Genomic DNA, 9,478 nt, shown 5'->3' with positions numbered 1-9,478 from the left:
CTCTGTATATCAAGAGATTGAGGTGTGTCAATTAAGTTTAGAAAAAACTCTTATGAAAGGTGGTACCGAAGTCTGAATCCAATAAGAGCAAAATGTTATCAAATCTGTACCGACTGTTGGAGGTACTCTCCCCTCCCTCTAGCCACAGATATTCTCTAAAATATTAAGAAAATGTGAAGTATAAAAATACATAGAAAAAAATAAATAAATATATTGGGCTGATGTACTTTATGATCTTTGCTTCCTTCTTATATTTTATATGATCTACTAATACTGGGCTAACGGCAAAATTGAAAGACTGTTCCATCACAGATATAACATGGTCTGCATAACTTAATTACTAGGCCAACAAACCAATGGCTATTTTATTTCACTCTTAACATTTACTCTCTAATTTACACATGTAAGCAGAGTGGCGCAGCGGAAGCGTGCTGGGCCCATAACCCAGAGGTCCGTGGATCGAAACCACGCTCTGCTAAATTTTTTTTAATTTAATTTTTTTTTTCAAGTCTTCCTAGTGTTAGTGTTAGAGATGTTAGATAAAATAATAATGATTCTAACTATTATGATTTGATTTATATTGTTCAAGTGAATGTATATATATAGGCCTATATAACTTTGGCTGAACAAACATATATAATATCACATTACACAATTTTACAACTAAACATAAAATCTACTCAGAGCAGGCCTCAGATAATTGGAGGCACTAGGTAAAGTGAATTCGTTGTTCCCAAATCAAATAGAAAAATAAAATTAAATACAGCGAAAAAATATATGCAATTTATTTAAAAACCTAATGTACTCCAACAATAACCAACAAAAAAAACATAAAAAAAACTTTTAAAATTGTTCAAGGCCCCCACTAACGAAGGAAAAGAATAGGCACTTAGTTTACCTATGCCTAAGGCTGGCCATTATTTAATGGCTATATATTAATATTCTGTTTAACCAGACTTACATAAACGTAATTAAATGCAATCAGGATCAAGTAGATGCATGTATACTAGTCTAGATAAATATTAATGAGGGTGTCTGTTAGTTCACTACGGAAATTCATTTTCTGACGGATGGGTACAGAAAAATATTGTCCCTGTTCTTGTGGTATGCGCTCTGGACTGTCGTTCTGTGGTCTTCAATGTCCCCGAACCCTGCTCAGAACCTCCTCCCGTCGCCCTGCGGGAAGTTTGGGCTAGGATGTAAGTATCTTCATTATCTGAAGGAACACCCGAAACGTGAATAACATTTACAAACAAACATTCTAATTCACACAAATCCATCAGTCCAGATTGACTTTGTCATCTTCGTTAAGTCTTCGTCTATACAGGATATAATTGAAATACATTTGTTATTTCCTTCAATGTCTCCATCTTAAGCCATTCTAAGGGAAGTGAGGGTATATTAATGATAGCGGACATAGATCTACCACTTTACTTAAAATGAAATGTATACATTTTTATTTTAAAACGCTTTACTACTAAATAATAATAATAATAATCTTTATTATCCGTAAGGAAATTTGTCTTACAATTTGTGCATTACACCAAACAAAAAACATTATAACTATAAGAAACCAAAATGTACATTCACACCAGACTCACTCATAGGATACATAACTCCTATAATTTCTAATACTATAAATTTAAAACAAAGTTATTTCCCCTTTTTCAACAACGATCAATCCTGTGACACTATATAAAATGTTTTGACTGATAATAAAGCATGTATGTACCACAGGGCCTGCAAATCAAATTACTCACTTTTTAAATCGGTATTATAGAGAGATAGACAAAGAAAATGAACAGCAGAGTTGTGTTCCACCCAATTAACATAGCAACTAGCCAGAGGTCAGTTCGTTGTTAAGACATTAAGATACTATTCTGCACAAGCGAAATAGATATTTCTACTGGTTTCCAAATTGGCCTATGTAGTCGAGTGGTCTCGGTATAGTTCACTAGTCGAAAGTGAAAGAATAACATGAAAATAGCTTTATTTCCTTAAACTGACCACAACTGAAGTAGAGGACAGAAGTTTTCTCTACGGAGGGAAGCTATAAATATCAACACACGAAAAAAAAATTCCTTACACTGGCCACAATTGAGGTACAAGACAGAATTTTCTCTACGGAGGGAAGCTAGAAGTTGAAAAAAAAAGAATATTTCTTTTAAAATGACCACAATTGGAGTAGAGGACAGAACTTATCTCTACAGAGGGAAGCTTAAAGTTGAAAAAAGGATATTTCTTTTAAATGACCACAATTGAGGCAGAGTACAGAAGTTTTCTCTACTCAGGGAAGCTACAAATACAAACACATGTAATGAGATGCTCGAAGACTTAGAAAAGAAGTGTTACTTTTGAACTAGTTCTTTCCATTGATTATTATAATTTTTGAAATGTGTCGCTGAAATAAGCCTGTCATGTGAAGCATCACCGTTCAATCAAAGGTCAAGTTCAACGGAACCCAACCTTTATAGGCTATGCATTGTGGTCAGAAGTGTTTGAGGAGTTGGATAGCATCTCGTCAAGGGTCATATTGGCCCGCGAGTAGGGGCGCCCGCAGGATTTTTCGTAGAGGGGTGCAAGTTGCGACCTATGGCTTTAGTCGTAGCTTTAACTTTCCTATTAGTTTCTAGTTGCGCAGATTATTACGATCGAAAAAAAACAACTGTAAACGTTGACTGCGGCTCTCGAAACTGTCAATAACTTTACTGAAGACTTGCTTCTCGACGTCATGAACAAGCTGGTGATGAACGCTTAACGTGCACAGTGCTGAGAGTCTTCTTCACGTTCCAACTCTTGCATCGTTTTAGGAACCCTAACTGAGCATCCAGTTCTGGACCCCCTTAGGGAGGGGATAGAGGGGACACTGTTCTCCGGCAAGCTCTCCATCAACCTGACCCAAAATGGCGAGGGCTCTCAATCCCTTTGGATCTGGTCAGTGTGGAGGAGAGGCGATTGTTGACGTGTGGGCAGCCCAGCACAAGCACATTTTTCATCCATGCTTTCCCACAGCAATGGAGAGGTAACTCCATCTCAGGTTGCAAAGTGAAAAGATCGTCTCTCGAGAAGTAAATGCCACACACATGGTCGGCCATCAACTCCTGATTAGCTTATTCTAGTTTATTACAATAATAGCTTATCCTTGCAACTGTACTTAAGTGGAAGCATTGCTGGTTAAGTTGCTACTTTCAAGATTGATTTGAAGGTGCAAAAGTTTGTCTAAAATTTGGCTACTCGGAATTCAGGGAGGGGGTGCACGTACATGGCCTGCAACAATTCCTGATAAGCCTAGGCAAGTTTTGTGTGGTAAAATGCACAAATTGTTTGAAAATTTCCTTCTCGATAGTAAAGATTATTATTACTATTACTGTTATTAGTCGAATACAATAACTTATCCTTTACAACTGTACGTCAGTTAAAGCACCATAGTTTTTACTTAGAAGAAGCTAATGGATTTGAAGGTGCAAAAAATGGCTAGAATTTGGCTACTCAGAATCCAACGGGGGGGGGGGGGGGTGAACGTGCACGATTTTGCACACCCCCTCACCCTACGGGCGTCCATGCCCGCGGGTCGTAGTTTGGGTTTCACAGCACTACGTTAACACGTGGGTGCACGTAGGTCCCTTAGGAAATAGATCTAATAGGTTTTAGTATAGATTGGTTAGGTGGTGGGGGGACATTAGCTTGACTATTGAAATAACATTCACTCTATCACACACCTATAGAAAGAAAACAAAATGGAGAGAGAAAGAGCGGAGGCTCAAGATACATCGAGACCTATCTTATGCCAAGAATACGGGAGGGGAGATTCAACATGTTATCTTCGTTCGCATCTCATCAAGCGTGTTCCCAGGTGATGTTCACTCATGAGTTAGACGGGTACACAGATAATCGGAAGTAGCAATGCATAAAAAAAGCAAAAACACGATAAAATGAACATGTGTTTATTACAAAGTTTATATCAACTCCAGGGGCGTAGTTAGGAATTTTCCATCATTTAGGGGCCGGGGTGGCGCTTTACCTCTTTGGGGGCCCCTGCATTTTGCGTAATATTTAATATTTAAAGTAAAAAACTCTCATTTTGACCTCCCCCTGAAGTGGGGGTTCGGGGGATTTAAAATTCTCCTCCCTCCCCTAGCTACGCCACTGATCAACTCATTCTTTGGCTTCCTGGCTGGTAAAAAGTTTGTACATGTTATTTCTCCCACACCTAATCTTGGACTAAGCTGAAATTTTACACAATCATAACTTTTATCTAACAACACAAGATAAATAATAATTTTTTAAAAATTAGTTAATTAACTATTGGTGATTAATTTATTTTGTTTGGTATCTCGAACAAGGGAAAGAAATTGTAATTGACTGAAATAGTTGAAAAACTCAATTAGGTCATCGTCTGACCACAGACCTGAAAAATAGGTCAACACTAGCAGAGTGGTTTCCGTGTTGGCTTGAGAAGGCTTGTGTTCGAATTCAGATCTTTATTTTTTTTTATTTCTATGAATATTTTTTTTATTGTCAGTCTAGATCTATTACAAATTTAATTACATGACTCATCCAAACTAATTGATACAAGTACGCTTGATATAAGCTTTTTTTTTTAAAGAATTTTTTAAATTATTTTTTTTGTTAGATTTTATTTATTTTGTAATGTAATTTATTTTTTCAAACCCTAGGAGAATTTGCGCCCAGTCACATCACTTTACCTCAAATTACCTCACATTACCTCACTCTTACAAGTGGGAGACATTTTTTTTTTTAATTTTAAAGATTATTTTGCGAGCAACAGAAGTTCACCTTGACATATTTCTCGACGTAATTATTTGACCCAGAGCTTACCACTTCTACCCATCCTATGTCCAGGTAACCACACACTCCTTCAACACACACACACTGAATTATCTTGTCTGTTAAAAGCGTTTGTTTTTCTCCCTTCCGAATTTTCTTAGCATTAAGCCTTACCCCAGTGTTTCTCAAACATTTACTAGTGACGCCCCTTGAAGTACTCCTTTTAGACCTAGCGATCTATAGGGGGACATGATTTAAAGGTAATCTACCAAAATAAAAATAAACGTACGATCGCACCCCCTCCCGTAAGCAAGTTAGGAGGTTTAGGGTGGGCCCCGGGTGGGGCGCTGTAAAAGTCTCAAACGGAGTCCGTGGCGGAGCCCCGTCGCTATACGTCTCCCTTCATAGTGAGCTATAAAAATTCATTAACTATTTCTCCTGTTGAATAAACTGCAGGTCAAATAAAGTCACATTAAGAAGGGGTGTAATAGACACTGAGGTAGTGAGCATGTAAGTTTGTAATGACCTTAAACTTCGTAAGCTCATCCTCCAATTCGGCAATTGACTCGGAAGAAATTTGAACTCTCTGAAGTAAAATTGAAATGCCTACACTTTAAAATTGCAAAGTTGAAGATGTACTGAACTGTCACTCTTGAAAAGAAAACATGGATGCATAGCTACAACGCCCTCATCAGCACATCGCATCAAACTGGGGGGGGGGGGGGGGGGGGGAGCGCAGCACAGTTTGAGAAACGCTGCCCTCTCCTAACACCTGGGTAAAACGAAGTTGAGGTTTAGGAACTGCGTTTCTATGTGAGTCTGATTCTTGACTCAAATTCTTTACCCATGATGCAATACGCGGCCTAAATTTTTCTGTTATCTGTATTCATTTTCTGAAATGTAATTTAATTAAAAGAAAGCATGATCTTAAAATAATATTTTTAAGTGCGTTTTTTTTTTTTAAGGTAGAAATTAGGAGTAACCTTCCGTTTTTTTAATGAAAACTGGGTATAGGAAAGTTTTGTGTTTAGTTTTGCTGCTGCTGGAGTTGTGGGCGATGTTGTGTGTTGTGGAGGAGTCAGACTCACCACACAGGTGTTTTCATGTCTAGTGGTGGAAAAAAGTTAGACTTTTTTTTTTCTTATTTTATGTTATCCTGTTGAACTGCCGATGGTTCGGGTGCCAAGTTAAGTTTCTCATCATGTGTCATGTAAATCAGCGGCGTACTCTAAGAGATAAAACTTTACACTGAAGTGATGGAGTGATGATAGAAGAACCCCTGGAATGTATTGGCGCCCTGGGCGATATTTACATCAATTATAAATTCATTATTTTATATTAGGAATAAAGCATCCAAAAACCATAAGCGGAACAAACTCTAGTGTTTTAGTGAAGGTTTTGATGTAAAACAATGCGTTTCAAATAGATTGTCACTACATGCCCCCCACCCCCCAACAAAGATTTGAAAGGGCCGCCTTTACAATTTTGCACTGATGATGTCGGTCTAAACACAAGTTACAAGTCTCGAGATATGCCGTGCATCTCATATAGCCTAGGTCTAGGTCAGTGTTTCTTAAAGTGGGAAACGTGTACCCCCGGGGGTACGGTTAGACTTTGAATGGGGTACGCGTTGCAACTCATTAGCTATGCTTTTTTTTTCAATACTCATTTATTATGTGCTGTTAATTAAAGTGTAGTGGGGGGGGGGGCGAGGGGAACTCTGCATTACAAAAAATATAAAAGGGGTACACATAGGTCAAACGTTTGGGAAACACTGGTCTAGGTGAACTCTTCTCCCCGAGAGTTCATTTAATTATATCAAGGAAACGAAAGCTTGGCGTGCGCTCTGTGTTCAGTCCTAGTCTGTGTAGGCCAACTTGTTATTTTGGTAATGGATGCTAAGTGAGGCGAAGCGGTTGGCTGAGCCGTAAAACAAAGTTGATGACATTGTACGTGTACTGGAGGAAATGTTTGCCAGAAAGTCAGAAGTGATACATTACCCTCTCACTTTGCCTCCTCCGTTTACATACAACATTTATAAGTTTTCATAAGGGGACAAAAGTGAATAGAAAAGAACAAGCCATGAGTGAGAGAACATGTGTGTCTGAACAGAACCTACCTTGACTCTTAGGCCTAATGCTCTACTCATTTTTTTAAAATCATTTTTCTATGAGAAAGATGAATGAAGAAAAAAAAAACAAGCTTTTGAAAATTGTATTAAATATTCAGTAAAAGAAAGACATCAACAGAGCCACCACGCACTAGCGGATCCAGAACTTTGGAGTGGGGGGGGGGCGATTTTTTTTACAAACCCTAACCCTAACGCCCAGTAAACCCTAACCCTGAGCGTAAACGCGCGTACCACATATATATATAAGATTTTTTTTTAAGCAGTGTTTCTCAAGCTTTAGCGAAAAAAAAACAAACGCCAAAGCGTTCTTCCCTACAGAAACGCATTTTCCTGACATCTACAGCTCATTATTCATCCTATTAAAAAAAGTACCTTTTAAAAATGTTATACGGTACTTGAAAAATATTATAATATGAATTTACAGGCCCTTACTACATTGAAAATGCAACCGATTTGTTCCTTGATATATCCTTGATATAAGATATCCCACATACTTAGATTAAGACTTTGAGGATCGCTGCCGAAAAAAAAAATTCGAAAAATAATATTTTTAAAAAACCTCATTTGTAAATTGTAAGTGATACATTTTGTTCAATTGGCATGTTTGTAACTTTGTTTTGTTACAGAACTATAAACATTCAAAGCTCTAAACAAAAAATTTCGGAAGTGGTAGGAGAAATTAAGTGGGCCAATTAGATTCTACTCTAAACTTTTTACATTTACATTAGGATTCAAGTATATATTGTGAGTTATAGTCTCAAATTTTTTTATACAATAGAAAAATATCAGTATGAGTAAAGGTTGGAAATGGTGACTAGGAAAATAATATTTGGGTTCAGAACTCATCTCAATTGTTACTCTAATAACGAAAATTTTCCTATGAATTCTAAATTTTCTAAAACAAAGTCTTTCTTAAAATAACTAAGATTAATTGGTGTGCAATTACATAAACTCTGTCGCCATATTTGACTGAAAAGGAGAGATGGCGGTACAGTGAAAACGTTAATCTTCGCTCCTTTTTATACAATTTATGCTAATGATTGCACTTGGAATTAAAGAATAGGGGTGGGGCGACCTTTTATAACAATTAAATTTATAGCATATATAAATTATATTTGTGACATTTTTTTTAAATTTTGTTATTTCTTAACTAAAATACAAAAAGAAAAAAATATTGTTTTGTCCGATGGGCGGAAGGCGATCGCCTGTATCGTCCCCTCCCACCTGTTACAACCCTATTTCATTTTATATTTACTAATGATAAAATTTGAGATCAGAGTGTGTGTACTACATAATATACAAATGGGACAAAACATCAATATGTATCTTATAGAATATAGATATTCAACTAATTTTGTTCACAGCATTTCTCCATAAAAATAAGACCCTTCCCCCCACTCAGATTGCTAGAGTGGGGAGGGCAGCAGAAGCAATCGCCCCCTCCCCCTCCACCTTACTTAATCGGGTAAGATACCAGAAGTGTAGCGATATAATACAAAAATTATATAGTAATTCAACTAATTTTGTTCACAAACTATGATTTCTAAATAAAAGGAGGACCGCCCCACCCCCCACTCAAAGGGCTTAGGTGGGAAGGGCAGTAGATGTATTCGCCCCCCCCCCCACCCCACTCAAAGAGTTTAGGTGGGAAGGGCAGTAGATGTATTTGGGGATTGATGCCATCGCACCTCCCCATCCCTGCAAATCGGCAAACATACTAGAAAGGGGGGGGGGCGAAATGATCTAAAAATAGGTTGAAATATAAATAATAAGTATATATTATTAACATAACTAATAAATTCGTATACATATTGTTTGATTTCTTTACTAAAATTCGTCCTTCCTCTTCGGGCGATCGCATTGCACCTTAAAAGACAACAACTCTTAAAGTCAAAATGTTATAGACCTAATTCTTCAATAAAAAAAAAAAGAAGAAGAAAAAAGTATGTACAAGCAGCAGACTATACATTTTAAACATATAAAGTATCTTGAAATAACAGAAATAAAAATGAAAAATAAAACAAACTACACTGTCGAGGTAAAAAAAAATCTGGACATTAAAATAGTGTCACAGTAATGTTTTAGTCGGTTTCCGGTTTCCCCATCTCTTGTTCCTTTAATGTCCTCTAATTCTGTGTTCCCAAGGTTAAAGAGTGTCTGTCAAGGTGTTCTATAACTTCCGGAGCAGCTGCAGGAACAAGATAACACTGAGCTCGTCAGAAGCTTTTAGTTTTTCATCTTTAAAAGATTATTTATTATCTTATAATGTATAGGATAATAATAACAATTTAATTTAACAAACATAATGTAGGCTCGAGGCGCTGATACCATTACAAACATAAACACGACAGCTAAAATGACAAACTAATCTAAAAATGTTTCGAACAGATAGGTCTTAATGTTCTTCTTGAACAAGCATGTTGTCTGTCTGAGATCAATGGAGAATGAGTTCCAAATCTCTGGACCATGCTCTGAAAAAGCCCGCAAACCGTAACTTTTGAACGAGAAACGTGGCATCACTAGAAGCGTTGAGTCCACTAAAAGCGTTTCACTGTGGGC

The 9,478-nt window shown here is 37.1% G+C and overlaps 1 non-coding gene across 1 annotated transcript; it reads left to right on the top strand.

The window, feature by feature from the left end:
- Nucleotides 1-406: 406 nt before the first annotated feature.
- On the top strand, nt 407-478 carry Trnam-cau (transfer RNA methionine (anticodon CAU)). The gene has a single exon. It is a non-coding gene; the product is annotated as a tRNA-Met (tRNA).
- Nucleotides 479-9,478: the final 9,000 nt, after the last annotated feature.

This window comes from Biomphalaria glabrata, chromosome 6 (genome assembly GCF_947242115.1).
Source record: "Biomphalaria glabrata chromosome 6, xgBioGlab47.1, whole genome shotgun sequence".
NCBI classification, from domain to species: domain Eukaryota; kingdom Metazoa; phylum Mollusca; class Gastropoda; family Planorbidae; genus Biomphalaria; species Biomphalaria glabrata.
This window is presented reverse-complemented; position numbering and strand designations above follow the sequence as displayed.